This window comes from Sphaerodactylus townsendi, linkage group LG06 (genome assembly GCF_021028975.2).
Source record: "Sphaerodactylus townsendi isolate TG3544 linkage group LG06, MPM_Stown_v2.3, whole genome shotgun sequence".
Taxonomy (NCBI): Eukaryota; Metazoa; Chordata; class Lepidosauria; order Squamata; family Sphaerodactylidae; genus Sphaerodactylus; species Sphaerodactylus townsendi.
The window spans coordinates 65,555,755-65,579,438 of record NC_059430.1 but is presented as its reverse complement, the minus strand read 5'-3'; the positions used below and the strand labels follow the sequence as shown (position 1 = coordinate 65,579,438).

Sequence of the window (23,684 nt, the reverse complement as noted above, 5' to 3'; positions counted from 1 at the left end):
GTTCCACCCTTCCTCCCAAAAGCCTGCTGGTATACATTATTTTCCTGAGAGAGGATGACTAGAACAATTCTTACATTGTATCCACACACCAACCCAGAGAGCAGATGACTGGGCCATGGCCATCCAGTGGGCTTTATGGTAAAGTACAGGATTTGGAACCAAATCTTACTAGTGCTCTCATTGCTTCACCAGAGCTTTAGTATAAGCTTGCATCCTTAGAGGTGCTGGGACCACGGGAACAACAATGAATCTATGCAATCAATGGGTTGGATCTGAGGGTTGCCTGAGTAGAGACGGTTCATACAGTGCAGCCTTCCTGACTCCCTCTGCACACTCTAAAAGATTTCTGCTGGGGTTGGGTGACCCTCATGGACAAGAGCTGCCAGTCAATAGTAAGGAGGGTAGTAGGAGAGGAACGGTCCAGAGATGGGGGAATAGTATCACACCAGTGGCAGACTGTCACTTCAAGTGACATCATGCGATGCTCTAGGATTGCTTTCAAACTCTATAGTAAAACCATGGAGCTTTGTTAGCATCTGTTCTGTTCCCTGAGTAAAACAGTCTTAAGTGCCCTGTACTCGGCCAGAACAGAGTGGGAGACTCACAAGCAAGGTGTAACAGTTCAAAAAAAAAAGAGAGAGGTTTTATTGCATAGAAGAATTGAGACCCTAACTCCTCCCAGGGTCTGACTAAAATAAAGTATGTGCTTGACTGGAACAACTTGAAGCTTGAGACTTTGATTCTTTCTTGACTTCTTCCAAGAAAGTCCACTTTGTTTGTGCTTTCTCTTGGTTCCTTCAGTGTCCTCCATCTGGACTCTACTTTCTGTAACACCTTAACTTGATGCTTTATACTTTATACACCCTAGACCAGTGGTCTTCAAACTATGGCCCTCCAGATGTTCATAGACTACAATTCCCATGAGCTCTACCACTTGGCCATGCTGGCAGGGGCTGATGGGAATTGTAGTCCATGAACATCTGGAGGGCCATAGTTTGAAGACCACTGGTCTAGGGTGTATAAAGTATAAAGCATAGTTTGAAGACCCCTGCCCTAGACTTTTATACTCCTTAGACTATAGACCTTAGACATAAGAGATATTGCAGCCTTCCAGCTCCACTGGCACCTTAGACTAAACTAACTGAACAGGAGCACTACTGGGTAATGAAAGGAAGATTGCCTCTAGGGGGCTTCTTAAAGGGACAGGGTCTAACTAAAGTTCCCTCCCTTAGAACTCTATACAAAAGGAACTAAACCCATACTTGCTATAGGGACAACTGAGACTTAATAAAGAAAATAGTAAGAGCTTCTCTGGGGGCATGACAGCATCCTAGAGCATTTCCTCCAACAACATAGTAGTATCATTTCTGATCATTTGCTGGAAGTGATGTTGTGCTGTCAGTGCACAACTGAGTTTCACATCCATTTCCCCCCTGCCTCTCCACTGAATGGCAGTGGGCAAAGGTTTGCAACTGTACCAGGAGGTCTAGTGTCCCTATCAATTACCAAGTGCTCAGTAAAACTGGGAGTGTGAATTACACAGTGCAGTTGGCACCCTCTGATTAAGAATTAGATACATGTTTATTTAAGGAGCTACATAATAGATAGTAAAGGGGACAGAAAGAGAGTCTTGTAGCTGAAAGCATAGAGAGGTTCTGAGAAGGAGGAAATTGCCCCTAAGAGTATCGGTTTGAGGATAGACAAGAGGTGACATATAAAATGATGGAAAGGTTTCTAACGCTGCTGTCATATGTAGCTGCCAACTTGCTGCCCTTCTACAGATCTTCTTCTCATTCCTTTGCAGTAGACATTGCTTATATTTTAACATATTTTACACTTGTGTGAGTACAGTGAACCCTGAGCAGGATTTGTAGTGCTTGTTTGGGGAAGAAAAAGGTTTTTGGACTCCTGGGGAAAGTAAGAAGGATCTTATTGTGTGAGCTCTTTCCATTTATGCAACCATATGATAGATCCCACTTTAATTTGTTATACAACATGAGAACCTTTTTACCCATTAGTAACGGGGTTTTCAAATTCTTATCTGGGAAGAGTAGGGATGTCTTTTGGCTAGGCTGCTAACGTGACAGATGAATATTTGGGAAGTTGGAGTATGTAGAAAACCCTATCTTGACTATGGGTGAGCTGTTTGTGTGACAGTCACCCTTCTAATAATAATAGTCTAGTTTTGCACAAAATTATCACTGAGTTTCTAGTGTTTGGAGATTGGCCATTTTTATGTGGTGAGATAATCCTTTTCTCTGTGAAACTATAAATAAGAACTGACCCTTTTAAGGGGGGGGAGATTTAAAATAACTTGGCAGAAAGTGGAAGAAAGGGTAAAAGCAAGAATGGGATTTGCTGTTATATTTTTCCTAAATATGGGTTTTTTTCATGACGAAAGTGCATTTGAGAGAAGACTGCTATGGGAAAGGTTTGAACTGGATATAAGTAGACTGGTGTCTCTTTTTTAATTTTTAATTTAGTCTAAGCTGCAAGAACTGGTTGCTATGAAAACTCCTGGAATGTAAACAAATTAACAGCTGAATCCAGAAGCGCCAATTTACATTGGTAAAAATAGAAGAATGAATTATTGGGTTTGTATTATAAGTGTTTTAAAGATGAAATTTTACAACCTTTAAAAAATATAATTTTGCAAGGAGGAAAGATACCATATAAGGTTGCCCTATATCTCCTCGCCTGATTATATAAGTTCTGGAAGTACTGATTGGAGACATAAGACTTGATGAGAGGATTGGTTCTCAGTTATGCACACATTTCTCTCTCTTCAGAATTAAGCCCACTTTCAGATTCGAGAATCCTTGGGTTTTCAGAATGCTCTGTAAATGTGACTTTTTCCCTTCGCAGGAAAAGTGAAGGAGAACTGAAAGTATAATAATTTCCTCTGGTTTTCCATTCTGCCTTCCCCCCACCCATATCACAGTAGTTCTTTCCTCCCCTCCCCTCCCCTCCCCTCCCCTCCTCTCCCCTCCCCTCCCCTCCTGAGCTGTGTGGGAGGAAAGCAGACTAATCCATTGCAGCTTTCTTCCCTCTGGCTCTTTATCAGCTACTTAGTTTAATGGAGGCAGGTCTGCAAACTATGGTAATGGCAGACCCCAGGTGGCCACACACACGCAAAAAAAATGTGGGGAAATAGAGGTTGCAAGGCAGCAATATGAGTCAAGCGGGCAGGCAGCCAAACTGGCAGATTGGCTCAGATAAGGTCACTTCACATGGGAGTGTGTAAACACAGGAAAAAAGGAGAGAAAGGAAAGGAGCATGCATTCAACTCTCTGTTTGCAGGCAACCAGACTCCAAATGTACAGCCATCAGCTGGGCTGCCTGGCCACCTCCCACTCCATTCCTCCTGAGCTAAGTACTTGCTGTTCAATGTGAGCAGTGTGTGCCACATTTCTCCTAATTCTTGACTGCTTAAGCTCCTTCGTGATAGGGCGAGATATAAATCCAAAATACATAAATAAATAAAAATAAAATAAATTGGGCAGAATGAGAAGCCTGCTTCATCCCTGCTTTTAATTAATTCTTTACTGTAGCTAAAGAGCAAGTGGTAAATTCGCTAACTATGACCATATTTGGCACAGGGGAAATTGAGAATTCTCCTTTTCCCTTTCGCAATGTAGCATTTTCTGTATGTTTTTTGTTGTTAATTTTAAGTCTTAATTTTAAAATACATTTTTATTAAGTAACTGGTTCTGCAGTACTGTTAGTGTCTTAAGGTATGGTGTCTAGAAGGACACAGAGCAGCTGCAATGGGACTTTGGTTCAGCTATTAAACATTCCAAAGATGTATACAGAATTAGTGTTCTGATGTGGGGCACTTTGCAGAAGGGTCCCAAAGTAGCAATTTCCAGTTTTCTTGGTTTTGAGGTATTAGTTTTGAGACTTACAAAGGCACATATGATGACTGGATTACAATTTACTTTTTATCCTAAGAAATATAATGCAGGTAGTAAACTAATGAAGGTGTCAACTGTGTGTGCACATCAGTCTATAGCAGTGGTTCTCAACCTGGGGATCGGGACCCCTTTGGGGGTCGAACGACCCTTTCACAGGGGTCACCTAAGACACTCTGCATAAGTGTTCTCCATCTGTAAAATGGATAAATGTTAGGGTTGGGGGTCACCACAACATGAGTAACTGTATTAAAGGCTCGTGGCATTAGGAAGGTTGAGAACCACTGGTCTATACAATGTTAGTGATAGTAGCAGTTAAAATGTCCGTGATATGGGAAAATGCTATATACTTGTGATAAGGATGTACTATTTTCATCTGTGTAATGAGATTGTAAGGAACTGGGTCTGTAACTTGAGCTTTGATTTCTTCTGGACTTATTCTTACCAAAGATGCTAAGAACTTCAAAATGAACATGATGGACACTTAAAATTCCTGTGATTGAGTAGTTCTTGTATATGTCAAGCTCCTTACTGGGTTGCTTTGATGTGTGTGTTTGAAGTTTAAATCAAACAGAATGTCAGTCAGCTTTGTGCCTGCATGATAGCTGCTTCCAACAGGCTTTCCTGTGCCAGTTGCTTCTTCTGCTAGTCACATCCTTGAGAAGGCCAGCAACTGGAGTATTTGTAGGACGAGAGTCACATGATTGCCTGGAGCACAGTGGAAGTTCTTCCTAAAAATAACTGCAACTCTATGAGACAGTTCAAGAAGTGGCCTGAATTATTTCTGGTCAGAACAGTTTGCCTGCTTTTTATGATGATAAATGGTCATGGAGGATTGATAGGCTAAGGATTTAATTTAACAAAGCCATATAACCCCAAGAGTTCTTGTCAGTCAACCAAATTTTAATAATAATAATGTGGCAGAAGGGTGGTGATGGTAAAGAAAACTACTATTCATATAAGACAGTATGAAGACATTCATGTGCCAACTTCTGATCCAAATAATTTGTATTTGCCATTAACTGTTAAGAAATGGGGCCACTATGAAGGATGTGGGGGTGATGCCCTGCAACTATGAGTTATTAACTGTGACTAAATTGATAGCTAATTGTGCCCCCTTTTCTGATCTTGGGGAATTAAGGTTGCTTCTTAATGGTCTATTCTACATCAAAACTATGTAGTAGATATGGCAAAATTCTGTTTTGCAGTTTGCTGTCAAAGTTTTTAAAAATGGGTGTATGGCCTATGTGCTGATAATCTCAAACTATAAAGGAAGTAATTTTTTTAAAATGGTGAACCAGTGGTGGAGCGGCAAGGGGATGAGGGGGTGCACTGCACACTAGGCGCATGCTTGGGGGTGGAAAATTGTTCCAGCCCTTGCAACCCCCCGCGCAGTCCCCCCACAGAGACCCCCGCCCCCTTCCCACATTTACCTTAGTTCCTTTTCTTTTTCTAGTACTTTTTCAGGCTGAAAAAAGTGACCTATTTACAGTTCCTCAAAAACAGCCTGAGGAACTACAGTTCCCAGGAGACCTTGGGGCAGATCCAGAGTCTTGTCTAGTTACACTCTCAAAACACCCTACTTCAGTGGTGGGATTCAGCAGGTTCACGCCACTTCGGCAGAACCAGTTGTTAAAATGGTGCTTGTAAACAACCAGTTGTTAAATTATTTGAATCCAACCACCGGAACCGGTTGTTAAATCATTTGAATCCCACCACTGCCCTACTTATATGGATTCCAATATGCTTCTCCTCTGTGGTATAATACAAACCATAAGCAACTTAAACTGACTTATACTATAACTGGAAATTCTGCCCAGAATATTAGCTTAGTGTCTAAACATAATGTATCATCTTTTGTGCATTGCTTTGGGATACAGTTGGAAGGTGGTGGACTAGCAGTCTCCCATTAATATTTTAAAACGCCTGTGGCAAGTTCATGGCAGTTTGCATATCAAAATGTATTTACTTTGTATTTGATCCTGTGCAATAAAAGAGCAAATTTCAACTGCTTAGCACTAGCTGTAGTTCTTTATAGTTCGGGGGTTGATTAGTCCAAATTTTAATGATTTTAATGCTCTTGGCACATGCACCTTTTGAAATGAATGTAGATTTGCTGAGTAATTCCCTATAATGCATTTGTTATCAGACAAATGTTCCAAGTTTTACAGCAAGACTATTAAAGTAAGAAATATTAAGGCTCACAGAAATCTGTTGGCAAAATTTCCAAATTGCCTTTTATGGTTAGGCATACATTAATAATTACTTCCCTGGGAAATGTGGGAAGAGATCTGAAGACATTTCAAGTTGCACGCCTTGATTGGGCTAGTAAGCAGTATTAGTTCTAAGTTCTGGCTGGTACACTGTGAGTAGATATGTGCTTTTTTTTTCATCGTATCACTGAGGAAAGGTTCAATGGAGCAAAAAAGGGGAAGGCCAAATATGGAAAGAAACATCAAGTCACTTTCTTGTAGAACCTAAAAATTACTGTGGACCCTCATGATTCTTTCAGTGCTTTCCTCAAACGAGCATTTCCTAGTAGCCTATCTTCAAACCCCATACTTCTAATTCCACTTGGATATAGCTAGGCTAAACTTTTTTTCCCTTTAGTGGGATTCTACACTCTATTTGCCTTTCTAAGCTGATTAAATGTCAGGTTATTTGGTTGTGAGGGTAGCTTTGGTCTTCCAGGATCATGGCAGCGCTGCAGGAATGGAAAACTGATGAATTTGGTTCACCTCTAATGATTGATGGATCTGGATAATTCTGGATGTCCCTTGGACAGTTTTTGGTTGACTTGGCACAGGTGACAGCACTGTAACTCCAGGCTTTCTTGGATGAGACTAATTATCCGGATTTCAAGCAGGCTTTATGATCAGTTACCCTGTTTCTCCGAAAATAAGACATTCCCTGAGAATAAGACGTCGTAGAGGTTTTGCTGAAGTGCTAAATATAAAACATCCCCCGAAAGTAAGACATAGCAAAGTTTTTGTTTGGGAGCATGCCCGTCGAACAGAACACCAGAGCATGCAGCTGTGGAGCGGAAAAATAAGACATCCCCTAAAAATAAGACATAGCGCATCTTTGGGAGCAAAAATTAATATAAGACACTGTCTTATTTTCGGAGAAACACAGTATGTAATTGAAACTGCTTTACTTCTACTTTTTCTGTCCAAAAGTGCAATCCTACTGAAGTATTTGATACTATCCAACCACTAGGTTGATTGACGTAAAGTTTAGGGATAGTGCATAAATAAATATTAAAGCGTTCTTTTATATTTCCAATGTTACAGAAGAAAATACAGGACAGGAAATATAGTACTGGGATAGATTGATCCCTGTCTCTGCCTCACCCCTCTTCCTTTTTTGTGGCTATGAGTAAATAGCTGTGCAGGCATATCATTCCCTGCTGATCTGAACTTTCCTCTTCAGAGAAAATGAGGTATATATTTTCTCCAGAGTGAAGAGAGAAAGAATGGGAGCAAGACAGCCTATGCACAGCCTATGCACATAATGCCATGTGGATTGCTCCCCCTTTTACTGTGAGGATTCTCCAGCTGTCCATACTTACCCTGTGTGGAAGCAAACAACCCATAAGAAAGATGCGCACATTTTCTAAAAGTAATACAAGGTTGTGGGAAGCAAATCTAATGTCATATGGATTAAGAAAATCCTTTCAAGACTATTGTCAGTAATTTTAGAAGAAAACTTTTTTACAGGTTGTTAAATTAAAGGCTAGGTACCTCTACACATTTAGCATGAAGTTTCCTTTTGTGGTACTTTTTAATTTCATTTTATAAGTGGATATGATGCCTCCTGTTAAACTATTTCGCCTCCAGATTAAATGTGGCATTTATTTTAAAAGGTATCACTAGACACAGTAATAACAGCCTGGTAAATGTCTGAGTATCTGGAGTGTAGTAGATGTTGCAGACAGTAGCTAGCTAGCCAGTCAGAGGGCATTTGTTTAAGACAAAGAGTCACTGAGCGCTCTCTAACCAGTCATCACAGTTCTGGGTATTGACAGTTCTGTCTTTGCATCTGAATGTAGCACAAATTGGTGCAGGATAAATTAATGCAATTCATTTGCACTCTTGAAAAACTTTTTGTATCTTAGTCAATAGATTTCTCAAAACCAGCCTGTGCAATTTTTCAGACAAAAAGACTTGTAAAATGTCTAGAAATTTTGAATCCCCGGAAAAAATGTCTCTCTCTCTCTTTTTTCAAGAAAAACTATTTTGTGTGGGAAATTGAAATATATGCAATACTTATTGTCTGACCAAACCTGAACTAATTTTACTACTTTACCACAGCAAAACACATCATTTATAACTTACTTAGCATAATATTGCAATATTTGACATATTTTAAAAATTCCTAAAGTTATAGATGACATAGTTTTTAAAAGAAAACAGAAAACTGCAAGCTGATGCACTCTATGCTACCTCAACACATGTACCTTAATGTTGCTATCTGACATAAAAATAGGATTGAAACAAAAAACACAAGTGTTGTGATAAATAACATGATATATTATTTGATCAGAAAAAGGGTCATCAGAAGGGTCAATAATATCTTAAAAACTAAATGCAATTCCATTATTTGCTATTTTCTTTCCTCTGTGATGACTGGTTAGAGAGCGCTCAGAGAGCTTCAGAGGGTTTCGTTCAGGGTTTTTCCTCTGAGGCTTTGGTGCACTTTCTGTCCTACCTTGCTTCATCCTATTTTGTTTTGCAGCAAGGTAAGGCAAAAAGCTACTTGCTATCCAGTCTATATGGTATATATTTCACAGCAGTTTGAGGGAGAAGAGGAAGAGTCATAAAGGAAGAGTCAGGTCAAAATAAACAATGAAAGCCCTGCATCCGTCCCCTCATGAGGATTAGGTATCTTTCAAAAAGCAGAAAATGCATCTTGGATTTAAGAGCTGCATATGTCTACATAATGTCCACCTTGTCTTTAAAAGAATTTCACTCATTCTAAAAGAGAAAATATTTCATAGAGTAATACAGTGCAGTCAAGAACAAAGGAAAACGATTTAAAACATAATACTGAGTACTCAGAAGTCAATGAATGAAAACTAGTGAAGTCTCACGATACTACGCTACCAATGAGACTTCGCAGCGGCGGGAAACTTGAGGCGGGAAAAGTTCTTATCATGGGTGCTTAAGACAGTCTGTAGGAGAACGCCTTGTAGAGCCTGCACCCATTGCTTTGGGGCCCCTCCCCAGCCGTTTATCAAGGCGGAATTGTCAAAACAAAGCAAGGGCTGAGCTGACTGCCCGATCTTCTGGGGGGGTGTGTGTCGGTGTCACAACACAGTAGAGAATCCAACACCCTTTCCTGTGAGTTCATTGTCCTTTGTGGGTGAAGATCCGGGGCTATTGTGAAAGTGATGAAATCATCTTCAGGGTGTAGGGAAGGAAGGAGGCAATCAATTTGCAAGTGCTGAGAGTCCTCAGAGAAAACCTAAAAAGAAATTCTACCTAACTAAATATGTATATAAAAAAGAATAAAATCAAACTTTTCAATCATATAAAATATGTTTTATTTTTACTGGACCTACATAAGAACATAAGAACATAAGAACTAGCCTGCTGGATCAGACCAGAGTCCATCTAGTCCAGCATTCTGCTACTCGCAGTGGCCCACCAGGTGCCTTTGGGAGCTCACATGCAGGATGTGAAAGCAATGGCCTTCTGCTGCTGCTGCTCCTGAGCACCTGGTCTGCTAAGGCATTAGCAATCTGAGATCAAGGAGGATCAAGATTGGTAGCCATCAATCGACTTCTCCTCCATAAATCTGTCCAAGCCCTTTTTAAAGCTATCCAGGTTAGTGGCCATCACCACCTCCTGTGGCAGCATATTCCAAACACCAATCACACGTTGCGTGAAGAAGTGTTTCCTTTTATTAGTCCTAATTCCCCCCCCCCCCCCAGCATTTTCAATGGATGCCCCCTGGTTCTAGTATTGTGAGAAAGAGAGAAAATTTCTCTCTGTCAACATTGTCTACCCCATACATTATTTTATAGACTTCAATCCTATCCCCCCTCAGACGTCTCCTCTCCAAACTAAAGAGCCCCAAACGCTGCAGCCTCTTCTCATAAGGAAGGTGCTCTAATCCTTCAATCATCCTCGTTGCCCTTCTCTACACTTTTTCTATCTCTTCGATATCCTTTTTTGAGATGTGGCGACCAGGGAACTGAACACAGTACTCCAAGAATGCTTGGTCGCACCTGCTTTATATAGTGGGCATGACAATCTTTGCAGTTTTATTCTCAATTCCTTTTCCTAATTATCCCCAGCATAGAGTTTGCAGCCTTTTTTCAGCTGCCATGCATTGAGTTGACATTCCCATGGAACTATCAACTAAAGACGGCCCAAATCCCTTTCCTGGTCTGTGACTGATAGCACTGACCCTGTAGCGATGTATGTGAAGTTTGGATTTTTTTGCCCCTCGATTGCATCACTCTTTTACATTTAAGCTACATTGAACTGCATTTGCCATTTCTTAGCCCACTCACCCTAATTTATCAAGGTCCGCTTGGAGCTCTTCGCCAATCCTTTTGTGGTTCTTACCACCTTTACATAATTTGGTATCATCTGCAAACTTGGCCACCACACTACCCACCACCCTACTTCCAGGTCATTTATGAATAAGTTAAAGAGCACTGGTCCCAAAACGGATCGCTAAGGGGACACCACTCCATACATCTCTCCATTGTGAGAACTTCCCATTTATACCCACCCTTTGTTTCCTGTTCCTCAACCAGTTTTAATCCATAGGAGGACTTCCCCTCTTATTCCTTCATTGCTGAGTTTTCTCAACAGTCTCTGGTGAGGAACTTTGTCAAAAGCCTTTTGGAAATCCAAGTAGACAATGTCCACTGGTTCCCCCTTATCCACATGTCTGTTTACACCCTCAAAGAACTCTAGTAAGTTTGTAAGACAGGACTTGCCTCTACAAAAGCCATGCTGACTCTTCCTCAGCAGGTCTTGCTTTTCTACATGTTTAATAATTTTATCTTTAATGATAGATTCTACTAATTTACCAGGAACAGATGTCAAACTGACTGGCCTGTAATTTCCCAGGTCCCCCCTAGACCCTTTCTTAAAGATTGGTGTGACATTGGCCATCTTCCAGTCTTCAGGGATGGAGCCTGATTTCAGGGATAAGTTGCATATTAATGAGAGAACATCAGCAATTTCATGCTTGAGCTCTTTAAGAACTCTTGGATGAATGCAATCTGGGCCAGGGGATTTGGTAGCATTTAGTTTATCAATGGCTGCCAGAACTTCTTCCTTGTCTACCACTAACCCGCTAGTTCCTCAAATTCACCTTCTAAGAAGCTTGGTTCAGGTGCAGGAATTTTCCTCACCTCCTCTTGGGTGAGAAGACAGATGCAAAGAATTCATTCAGCTTCTCCTGGCAATCTCCTGTCATCTTTTAGCACACCTTTTGTTCCAGCCTTCATCATCCTACGGACCTGCCGCTTCCCTAGCTGGGTTGCTCCGTTTGATGTGCTTGAAGAGCTGTTGGTTGCGTGTCTTGATGTTAAGCAGCCATCGTTCCTCATAATCCCTTTTTTTTGCCTCACCCTTACAGCTAACTTGCTTCTCTTTTGCCACCATTTGTGTTCTCTGGTATTCTTCATCAGTTAAAGTTGGACTTCCATTTTCTAAAAGACATCTTTTTTTTTCCTAATAAAGAATTACCTCAACCTCCCTTTGTTAACCATGGTGGCTTTCTTTTGGACTGGGCTGCCTTTCCTAACCCTCGCGGAACACATTCCAGCTGAGCTTTTAAGACTGTGTTTTTAAATAACCTCCAAGCACCTTTGGACATTTTGACTCTCTTTGATTTTTCCTTTCAGCTTCCTGCGCGCACTATCCCCTCATCTTTGAGAAATTTCCCTTTCTGAAGGCAAATGTAACTACATTAGTAGTTGTCACTTGTTCGCATGCAGAGATACTGAATCTGACAGCATTGTGGTCGCTGTCCCCTATCGGCTCAACAACACTGACTTCCTCGCTTTCCAGGTCCTGGGTCCCACATAGAATTAGATCTAGGATCACATCTCCCCTGGTTGAGTTCTACAAACCATCTCTGCTCTAAGCACACAGTCAATATTTAGGGGCATATCCAGGAATGTTCTCTCCTTACTATGACCTGAACATGCATTTTTTTCCAGTTTATGTGGGGATAGTTAAAATGCGCCCATTACCCGCGACATTTTTGCTTTTGTTGGCCTCTCTAATTTCTTTTCCATCTCAGAATCCTCTTGTGCACTTTGGTCAGGGGGCGATAATATATTCCTAATGTTAAACTTTGCTTCACCTGGTATTGATATCCACAGTGCTTCTGTAGAGGAATCAGCTCCCCTGCATTGTCTATTTTATGTGACACTATGCTCTCTTTGATGTAGAGCCACCCACCCCCATCGCCCTGTCCTATCCTTCCTGTAGAGGCCTGTAACCTGGGATAACAGCATCCCACTGGTTCTCCTCATTCCACCATGTCTCTGTGATGCCCACTATATCAATGTCCTCCTTCCAAAACTCTGTACTCCAGCTCCCCATTTTAGGTCGAATGCTTCTACTATTAGCATAGAGACCTTGTATACTCTGTCTCTGTCCCTAACCTGGGATTTATGTGTTTGCCCTCTAGCCTTTTGTAGACACTATCACTTATCACATTGCTATGCTCCACCGGCTTGTATGTGGTTGATTTAGAAAAAAACCTCTCTCTGTGTCTGCATCCCCATGGACTCTGTATTCGAACGAAGTCACCTCAGCTCCTGTCGGCTTTCCCCAAGGATCAGTTTAAAAGCTGTTCTGCCACCTTTTAGCGTTGAGGAAACAGCAGCCTGGTTCCTCTTCTTGGTTAAGATGAAGCCCGTCCCTTTTGTACAGGCCTGCCTTTATCCCAAAAGGTTCCCCAGTTCCTGACAAAGCTGAAACCCTCTGCCTTACACCACCTTCTCATCCCGCGCTGTTGAGACCCCTGTATCTCCGGCTTGCCTAGCTCTCCTAGCGTGGAACAGGTAGCTTATTCCGGGAGAATGCCACCTTGGGGGTCCTGGATTTTTAACCTTTTTCCTAGCAGCCTAAATTTAAGCTTCCAGAACCTCCGGCTACATTTCCCAATGTCATTGGTACCAATGTGGGACCACAACTGCTGACTCCACCCCAGCACTTTGTCTAACAGCCTATCTAGACGGCGTGACATCGCAACAACCAGGCGAACCTTAAGTCACCATGCGGTCATCCCGCCTGTCACAAACCCAACTCCCTATGGTCCTAACGATCGAATCACCCACTACAAAAGGAGCCCCACCTCCCGAGGGGTATCCTCAGTCGCGAGAGGATATCTGACCACCAGCTAAGGAAGGGGTCCCATCTAAGGGAGCATCTTCCACCACCTCGAACTGGCACCCTCCGTCACTTAGACTCTCATTCTCCATGACATCTGAAGAGATGTCACCTTAGGAGAAGATAAGGACCCGACTGCCCTAGGTCAGCCTGCGTTTGTTGCCCTCTCTGCCTCTCTCAGCTTCTCCAGGTCTGCCACCTTGGCTTCAAGAGAGAGCATACATGTTCCTTGAGTGCCAGGAACTCGATTGCAGCCTTGAGGGCACACCCACGACTTCTGCCCTAGTGGCAGATAATGGTCATACATGTGACACTCAGTGCAAAACACTGGAAAGCCCCCATCCCTGCTGCTGGCACCACTGTCTTTACAATATCTAATTTTGTTTAGATATTCAAATACTGTAAAATTTTAATTAGTGCCTCCCTCTTAAAGGTTTCTATGCAACTTCTACTATCCCTTAAAATATGTTTTTTATTTGAGAAGTGCAAAACACCTCTTGCAGCCAGCGCCGTTAGTAGCATATAATTCAGAGGCTAACTGAAAAGATTTAAAAATGTGAGAACCCCCACCCCTCCAGCACTAACTGAAAAAGATTTACAAATGTGAGAAGCTCCCACCCGCTTTCCAGCAGCTTCCACCAATCAGCAGCCCTAGGACAAGGAGAAAAAAGAGAAACCCCCTGTTTAAAATACACTGTTTAAAAGATGTGGCTTTGAGAAAAGCCCTCTGTCAAGCTCCTCAGCCCTTTCTGGCCCACTGCTGTCCTCCACTGCTCCTCTTCTCTGCTGGTTCCAGAGGCTAACTGAAAAGATTTAAAAATGTGAGAAGCCCCACCCCTTCAGCACTAACTGAAAAGATTTACAAATGTGAGAAGCCCCACCCTTCAGCAGCTTCCACCAATCAGCAGCCCTAGGACAAGGAGAAAAAAAGAGAAACCCCCTGTTTAAAATACACTGTTTAAAAGATGTGGCTTTGAGAAAAGCCCTCCGTCAAGCTCCTCAGCCCTTTCTGGCCCACTGCTGTCCTCCACCTACTGCTTACACAATCCTAATACTTGGGAAGGTCATAGCTCAGCTTTGTGAAAAGTTGAAGTAAATTGTCTTTTCTGTATGAAGACATTTTTTCTGCAGAGTAGTTAATGTTTTACACAGTTCTCCAGTCATTTTGAATGATAATATATTATTAATTACAATGTTACTGGAGTAAACATTGAAAGGAAGATGTTGAATTTTTAATCCAATTTGAAATATTCCAGGGTTGGTTACTAAGTGATATGATGTAATACAGTCAAACCTTGGTCTTCGTTGCCCTCGGAGATCAACGGTTTTGGTCTTCACCAGTTGCCCCCGGTCATTTGGTCGCCTTGGAGATCGGCGGTCGCCTCGGCTTCTGCTGGCTTCCGAGGCAACTTTTGAATATCTCCGGTGCACCGTTTGCATTGCGCATGAACAAATGGCATTGCGCATGCGCAAACGGTGTACCTTGGAGTACGCCGTTTTTGGTTTTCGCCAGCCATCGCTGGACGGATTAGCTGCGAAAACCAAGGTTCCACTGTATAGCTTGAGATGAGCTTCTCAAAATTTGATTAACATTTTGTACCTTTTATGGAAATACTGCAGTAGTATTTCTTTTGCTGTTCTCTAATCCAAGATCTCTATAACCTTATGTGATGGAACTGCGCAGATAAATAAAGTTTGGAAGTGCAACCAAAAGCAAAGTACAGTCACAGAGTCAAGGAGAAAAAAAAACTTACTAGGAACTGAACAGCACTGGTTGCGTAAGCTGACCTGTGTTCTCATTGGAGGAGCAGCCAGCTGATTAAAGGAGGAAGGAGGTAGTAACATGAAGTCCCTTAGCTGTGTGTGACAATCTACCTCTTCCTGTGCTGTATATATACTATGTCCTTTTTGGCAATTAGCATTTCCAAATGGTTGAATTTTAAAAGTTAATTTATATCCTCCTTTTTCATAATGGGGGCCCAAATCATCTCACTTCAATCTCCCCTGCTCTGAGCGAAATGCCAAGATCAGCTTGGCTTTTCATGTCATTGTTAATTATGTGTCTTGAGGTCAGCTGAAGCAGCCCCTTATAACACCCTGCCCTCTTCCCCTAGTCACTAATGGACAGGGAGGACTTGGAAACCCTATTATTTATTGCATTTTTTAAAAAAATCAAAAGAACTTGTTTGTATTTACAGGCCAAAAGGAACCAGTTTCAGTATTCTCTGCTTAATACAATTCCTTCAGCAGAATGCAGCAGGAGACTGAAGGCTTTGCAGAAATCAGCATAATTGGAAATACCTGAATTGACAAGCAGCTGCTGAATGTGAATGCGAGGCTTATCAGTTTCCAGCTGTGGCTTGTTGCCAGTTGTTTGCTTTAAATGCGAAGGCTTTTGGCACTAGATAGCACGCAGGATGCAAATGGCCATCTAAAAATAAAAAGGAAGCAACCCTTCCAGAAACTCCTCTTAAAGCTTTTCCATTTTTGAAAAAAAGACTGGTAATGTTCTGGCTCTTCCTTTAGCGAAGCAACAATGTCAGAACTCTTGACTGCCTTTTACATGCAGCCCATCTGCTGTCTGTGCAGGCTCCCCTTCAAATGAACTGGAAGTTGGCAGGTCCCACTTGTCCAGAATAAACTTAATTGGCGTTGTTACAACATTTTGTGTTAAACCTATAAAAATAAAGGAGGCTATTAAAATGAGCACTTGATTCCCAGCAGGCCCTTATATTGCTACTGCACTTCTGGCTAATTAATAAAACCTGGCCTTGCACTTGAAGACTTCAACTGAGGATTGCAACAAAAACAAAGTCTTAGTGGAAGTGACCATATCAGACTTTTAGGACCAAGTTGAAGGAAGCAAATGATGAAGGAAAAATAGATGTTTATAACAGGTTCTTTTAAAATGCATTTTAAGTAACTCTTTCATTTATTTAGCAGCGTGCCCAAATACTTCTTGGTTTACCAAACATACTTCAGCTTTCAAAATCCCAATGGACCAAAGACAAACAAGCTGTTTCCTAGCAGCCTGAGCATTAGAGATCCATTAGGGATGTGTGACAAACAGGGGGCTGTCCTGCCCTGAAGGGAAAATCAGCTGCTCAGATTAGCCCATAGGAGTACTGAAGCATCGCCCAGCTGCAGCACAGCATGTTCAGAAAGGGGGTCGGGATGTATGAGGGAATTCAGGAGAGAGTGGAGGAGTCTGACAAAGAGGAGCACTGACGGCTCAGTTCTTGGCTCCAGGAACAGAAGTAGAGAGTGAAGGGTAGCTCTGCCTGATAGTGTGGTACAGCAGTTTAGCTCTATTTCTGGGAGAGAAGAGAATGCTAGATTGTTAGGTCTGTCTCAGATGATGAGTAGATCTTGTACAATTTAGTCTGACTGGGGAAAGTGCATGCTGGTGTGGGTGGAATACTGTGTGTGTGAGAGGATCCAACTTAGAAGCTAGTTAATAAATGTCTGTTTGTGCCTGAGAGCATTGTAGAAAAGTCTCTTTGAAATCATAACCAGTTAAAAAAATTTGTGCTTCAGCTAGTTTTCTACTTTGCCTACCTGGAGACCTGTGCTGTTGGTTTATTTCTTAAAAATCATCTAGTGAATGAATGAATGAATAAATAAATAAATAAATAAATCATAGTTGTATATATATTACTCCAACACAGTGATTTCATTTTCCTTGTGTACCACAAAACTTACCTCACAGCAGCAAACCCAAAGCCTGTATATTTGCTACCTGTAAAACACTGGGAAACTGAGGGGAACATTTACGGTTTGAAACAAACCTAGATCCTAGAAATCTTAGGCCGTGTGTCTTCTCAGTACGAAAAAAAGGCTTGATATAGTTGGGTTCCCTCTTTATCAGTTTATAACACTAGTATTGTACACAGAAAAAAACTGATTTGGGTTTGGATTCCTCTCACTTTGTTCGTTCTCAGTGCTGTTCAAATTATTTAATATTATTTTGTGTGTTGTTGCATTCAAGTGAGATTTACATTGGTTTGAACAGGAACCACACTACTACTATTGAAAATTCAAAGAAAATAGCTTAATCTATATGTATCCTTATGAAACAATGCATTTGTGTAGGATTATTGTGAACCAATACGGTGGAGGGGCCAGACTGTTAGACTAGGATCTGGAAAATACAGATTAAAATTTACGTGCTTTCCTAGAAGCTTGTTGGGTGATTTTGGGCTAATGACAGTTTCTCAACCAAAACTTCCTTATAGAGTTATTGTGGCCAATTATGCACAAAGTCTTCGCTGCGTAGTGGAGGCCAGTGTTCACTGCAGCAAGATTTCTTGTATGGACATATTTTCTGCAGCCCCACTTTCACTTTCCACTGTCTTTGCAGCAAGTGAAACCACTTATAGAACAATTTAAATCTTGCTTCACCACCAGAGCTGAACAGATTTGCAAGTGGGCACAGCTTTGCCCTGGACCTCTTTCCTCTGCCTATGGCCAGCCTTCCCACTCCCTCGCAGTGCTTTGCATGCTTTCCCTCTCACCCCTCTGCATGCTGTTGGCTCCTTCCTGCTTCTCTAAGTGCACTGTTCAAAAGATGGATAGATTGATCTCTCATACATGTAGTGGTGAGTGGGAAGGGGAAAGAACCCCTCCTCATCTTTGTCTAACGTCTGTGTTCAGTCTCTCTTTCACCAGCACAGCCTCAGCAGAGCACAGCCTCAGTAGCCAGGTGCCCTGGAGCCTTACTCCTCCATGCTGCCAGCTCCTTCCTGCTTCTCTAAAGTGCACATATTGAGAGATCAAGAGATCGATCTTTCGATACAAAGTACCAAAGAGGGCTTTTGCAAGGAACAGTAAAAGCCACTGGCGTTCCTGCCTAGGGACATGGGGTACCCCTTGTCCCAGTAGCATCGATTGAGGTCGCGTGGGGAAGCCAAAAAACATCCTCCCTACAGCCAGGGATTGAGCAAGCCCTAGAAAGCAGGCACTGAAGCAGCCACTGCTCCCAGTGCCTGTCGTAGCCGCGCCACCTCTGCACGGGTGGCCTGGAGCGTCCAGGGGCCGGGGAGAAGTCCCACTGGGCTCCCAGGAGCAGGACTGGGGAGCTCCACCTCCCTCCCTCTTAACCCGGCATGCCGCGGCCAGCTTTAAATTAAGTGTGGCATTGCTTCAGAAGCCTTCTCCCGACAGCCGGGCACTGGCAGGCACAGGAAGAACAGAAGGCAAGCTGAGCAGGGAGCCCAGAAGCAGCAGCAGAACTGAAGATGATGCTGGCGTTGCTTGGTAAACCTTCAGATCGGGGGGGTGACTTGTGAGAGATTTTACATGCTTAAAAGTTAATTCCTTGCACTGGCTTGGAGCTGTTCTCCGAATACAGCAGCCTACCTCACAGGGTAGGTGTGTGAGGACACAATTAGGAAAGTGGTGGAGAGAGCCATGCCTGTTTTGCTGGGGGTAGGGAGGTGATTTGTGAGAGATGATGCTGATGTTTGCTTGGTAAACCTTCAGATGGGGGTGACTTGTGAGAGATTTACATGCTTAAAAGTTAATTCCCCTTGCACTGGCTTGGAGCTCTTTCTGAGGCTAACAACCTACCTCATAGGGTTGGTGTGGGGACACAATTAGGAAAGAGAGTTGGTGGGGAGAAAGCCATGTATGTTTTGCTGGTGGTGGGAGGTGTTTTGTGAGCTGGTGCAAAAAATCATTGTTTGGTCGTTGTGGGGGAGGGTGGTCGTCCATACCTGGGGTGGGAGGGGCACCAAACTCAGATTTTGTCCCCGGGCTCCAGTTTGCCTAGATTCGCCCCTGGTAAAAGCAGGCATCTTTTTGGTGCCATCTCATATTCCCTGCTCTGCTTCTGCTCTCCTTGGTGGCTGAGAGGGCTTTTAAAACTTTATTTCAGGCAAGACTGTGTTTTAAAACATGCCTCTCTCTTTTCTTGCTACATGCGTGTGTGGAGTGTGCGTGTGTGGAGGGGAAAGGAGTGGGGGAGAGAATATCAGTTCAGTATCTTTTAGGCTGTTGATGGGTGGAGTTAAGAGAACTGGGAGAAGCGAGACCCAGCAGAGTTCAGCAAACTGCACTATAGGCTGTGGACTGCCTCCTCGTGTGTAAACAGAGAAATGTGAGGAGAGCCCACTGCACAGAGGACAGGCTTTACGTGGTCCATGTGTAATTGGTCTGTGAGGGAACAGAGGAGGGGATAATAGTGCTATAAGCTGCTTTGCATCTCCACTGGGAAGAAAAATGGGGTATAAATAAAAAAATACAATACACCTTCAGTGTTCAAAGTTCTTAACATAGTGATCCTTGCAACTGCCCCATAAAGTCAACCAGTATCATCCCATACTAGAGAGGGAGGCTTTCAAAAGGACATCTGGTGATCTCAAAGATAACCCTTTGAACCATAGCCCTGCCGGGTCACAGCCAATTATCTTCAGCAACCTATGTGAAACGTTTTTGCTATGATTGGTCAGTGTGATGCTGGTTATCCTGCAAGCTGCAGGGGTGTTTGGCAGCTTTGCCGCTCTCAGCGCCATCTTTTCATTTCCTCTGTTGTTAGGTAACTAAAAATGAATGTGGCCATCTCTCATTAAAATGACATATTTGATTCAAGAGTTTATCTCATGTAAATAATTTAAACTGTTTTCACTGAATGAAGGTAAGTGATTTTTAATCCAACCATGTGGATCTGTTGCACATTCAGAACTAGTGATTCTATACCAGTCTAGTGATTCTATACAAAGATGTTAACTTTTGCTGCCAATTTCTTAAGAGCACTAAAGGATTTTTTTTGGTTGCCCTTTTTTTCAGAAGCTGTGCAAACGGAAACATTATGCAGCATATGTTTTGATCACAGATGATGTTGACACTGCCTGTTAATGATAGCAGTTAATTCTTCTCTTATTATTGGGAAATGGAATAAGCTGATTTCACATTGTTTGTATGTGTCATTTCAAACAGAAATGAGCAATATTTATCACAAAATGTTTTAAATCCTGTGTTTACTGATTAAGATGTGGCTAGGTAAATATGAACAGATGTTGAGCATTAGTAATTTTCAATGGAAATATTTTAATTAAGTTGATTATATCAGAATCAGTTGTGAGTGGCTAAATAAACTTTTCTTTATTGACTGTTGTGTGTTTTCCAGGCTACGTGGCTGTGGTCTAGTGCAGGGGTAGGGAACCTGCGGCTCTCCAGATGTTCAGGAACTACAATTCCCATCAGCCCCTACCAGCATGGCCAATTGGCCATGCTGACAGAGGCTGATGGGAATTGTAGTTCCTGAACATCTGGAGAGCCGCAGGTTCCCTACCCCTGGTCTAGTGGTTTTAGCTCCTAATGTTTTGCCCACAACTGTGGCTGGCAACTTTTTAAACAAAAGACTAACTCTGTAGGATGCTTTGCAGGGTTGTGAGACAGGAACAATAGTGTATCATGTGCTGGGTTGCACAACTGAATTTGTTGTCTCTCCTGTATTAGCTTTAGCACTGTACTCGTATGGCAGCCTTCTGCAGCATTTGGAGCAACTGGTGACAATACCAGGCACTAGCAAATATCAGGAAAACTAATGTACATAGGACAGTAAAAGAAAAAGTGTTCTTAAACTTTATAGAAACATATTTTGATGTGAAGTGCAGCTTCAATATGGGGGAGAACCAGAAGAGAAAAACACTGATTCATAGTTCAGAAAATGATAGCTTTGAATAATAAACTATTCAATAACAACTAGTGGTAAACTAACTGCAGATGGCAACCTCTAAAGATGAATGTGGTTAGGACCATGGTTTGGATGTAGAGCATCTGTGTTGCATGCAGTAAGTCCCAGGTTCAGGCTCTGGCATCTCCACTGAGAAGGATCAGATGGTAAGTGGCATGAAAGACTTCCACCCCAGAAAGAGTTGGTTGGCCAGGGAGAAAAAGGAAAGATCACACGTGTGGAGGTGGGGTGGTGATGGTGGTGGAGGCAAAGCAGAAGAACAGGAAGGTAGAAGTACATAACAGTGCACGGGGGGGGGGGGAATAAGGGTGAGTGGGGCAGGGTATGAAATTGGATTTGATATATCCACTGTGCAACATGTTTCACTCAAGAAGGGGAAGCAAGACACCAAAGTGCATAGAACAGGGGCCTATAACCACCTATCCTTGCAAGTTCAGACTGGGAACCAAATATCCAAGTAGGCAATAACCCAAAAGGGTATTCCAGAGGTGAGACAAGGTCATGTGAGACTGCAGCAGTTGCAGACTTGAGCAGCTGCATGAAGATAAGTAGTTTGGAGCAGGTCAGAAGTGACCTTCAGGACAGATTCTGGTTGTAATAATAGGGCAAGAAGCTTGAGTTCCAAAAAAAAAGTTATTTGCCTCTCCTGGCCTTTTCTTGAAGTCTGAAGAGAGAATTGATATTCTACTTGGGGCTTTCCGCACAGCAGAGGCGACCTAGGTTCGACTCGTGTCTGCGGAAATTGTTACCTGAGCTTGACTCTTCTGTTATTCCGCACAGCAACCGGGTTGTCTCTCCGGACCCGAGTTCAGAGGGCGGGGTTACCTCCTCGCGTGTTTCGCTCCTCATTCCCTATTGGCTGCCATTCTATGGCGGGAAACGTGTTGCGCGTCCCTTTTTCCCCTGTTTTGCCACGTAGGAGCTATGTTGTGACAACGTCACAAAGCGTCGATTTCCCATCTGTCATAAACTGGCGTCAATCTGCATTTTCGCGAGCCTTCTCTGTCGGAGCAGAACGAGCAGAGCTGAACCATTGCTTTGTGCACAAGAAGGGTTTTTTTTGAAGGCGCGCTTTTCGCCACAGTGAGTCTCCCGTTCTGTGCATGGCCAAAATAGTGCACTGTGATTGGCTGGCTGGGAGAGTCGAGGCGAGGGAGATTCCGCACTGTGCCGGCTTCGGCTTGAGTGCAACCCGGGTTCGGCAAAAAGTTGTACCTCCCAGTCGAGCTCGAAAATTTGATGGGGGGGGGGAGCAGAGACAGACACGAGTTGAACTCTACGGCTGTGCGGAGTACCCGGGTCGAACCTACGTCAAACTAAGGTCGAATCCTACAGTGCGGAAGGCCTCCTAGATTGCCTGAAGGTGGCAATGCGGAAGTTGGGGAAGTGACCATGGCCTTCTAGAATTTCAGTGGAGGACAGAAGAAGGAGGAGGGGGATGAGGAGGAGGAAGAGGAGTTTGGATTTATATCACCCCTTTATCTCCTGTAGGAGACTCAAAGGGGCTTACAATCTCCTTTCCCTTCCCCCCTCCCAACAAACACCCTGTGAAGTGGTTGGGGCTGAGAGCGCTCCAAAGAGCTGTGACTAGTCCAAGGTCACCCAGCTGCCATGTGTTAGAGTATACATGCTAATCTGATTAACCAGATAAGCCTCCACAGCTCAAGTGGCAGAGTGGGGAGTCAAACCCGGTTCCCCAGTTTAGAGTGCACCTGCTCTTAACCACTACACCATGTTGGCTCTCGGTTTTGTTGCCAGATGTTAGATTTTAGTAGGGCAAACTTAATGAACTCAGGGGCATGATAGGAGTCATTCTACGGGCAAGAATTCTGAAGGGTGGGCTTCTCATAAAAGAAGAGTTCTTCCTAGCTCTAGCTATCACGATTCCAACAAGATGGAAACATGGTAGGAGAGCAAATAAGTCATTGAGGATTTGCAGAGACCTCCATGATGAGTTAAGGAAGAAATAGGAAATGTTCAAGAAATGGTCATGCCTCTAAAGAAGAGAATCTGAGGGTTGCTAAGCACTGTATGTCATCCATCAGAGAGGCCAAAGCTCACAATGAGCTGAGGTTGGCCAGGAAGGCTTATTGCAACAAGAAAAGGGGCTTACAATCTTACTATTCAAATATGTGAGGACCAAACACAAAACAAACACATAAAAGAGGCAATCAGTCCACTGTAGGGTGAAAATGGAGAAACCCTGGCAGAGGACAAAGAGAAAGCAGAAAGACTCACTGCTCATTTTGCCTCAGTTTTAGTCCCTGAAGAAAAGAACAGGCTCAACTATAAAGGATAGTAGGCAAGCCACAGCGTATATGCTAGTGGTTGACATGGACAAAGAGGTTGTTGACAGTCACCTGGCTGTACTGGACACACATCCCCTGGTCCAGATGGTATGCATCCAAGAGCACTCACAGAACAAGAGCTCGCAGAGCCTTTGTCCATCATTTTCAAGACCTCTTGGAGGACGGGAAATGTGCCACAAGAGGAGCACATTTTCAAAAAGAAATTAGGGATGACCCAGAAAACTGCAGGCCAGTCAGTCAGTCTCACATTTGTCCTATGGGTACTAGAGCAGTTTTTAAAGGAATCAATCTGTAAGCATCTGAAGGACAACTTGGTGATTTGGGCAAGCCTGCACAGATTTGTTCTTAGCAATTCCTGCCAATTCATTCTTTGATCTGCATGATGAGCTTACTGGATCAT

General features: G+C 43.0%; 1 protein-coding gene across 1 annotated transcript in view; it reads left to right on the top strand.

Annotated features, from left to right (window-relative positions):
* TMEM117 (transmembrane protein 117) overlaps positions 1-23,684 on the top strand; it is a 225,026-nt gene that overhangs the window by 3,601 nt on the left and 197,741 nt on the right. The gene's annotated exons all lie outside the window — the stretch shown is intronic.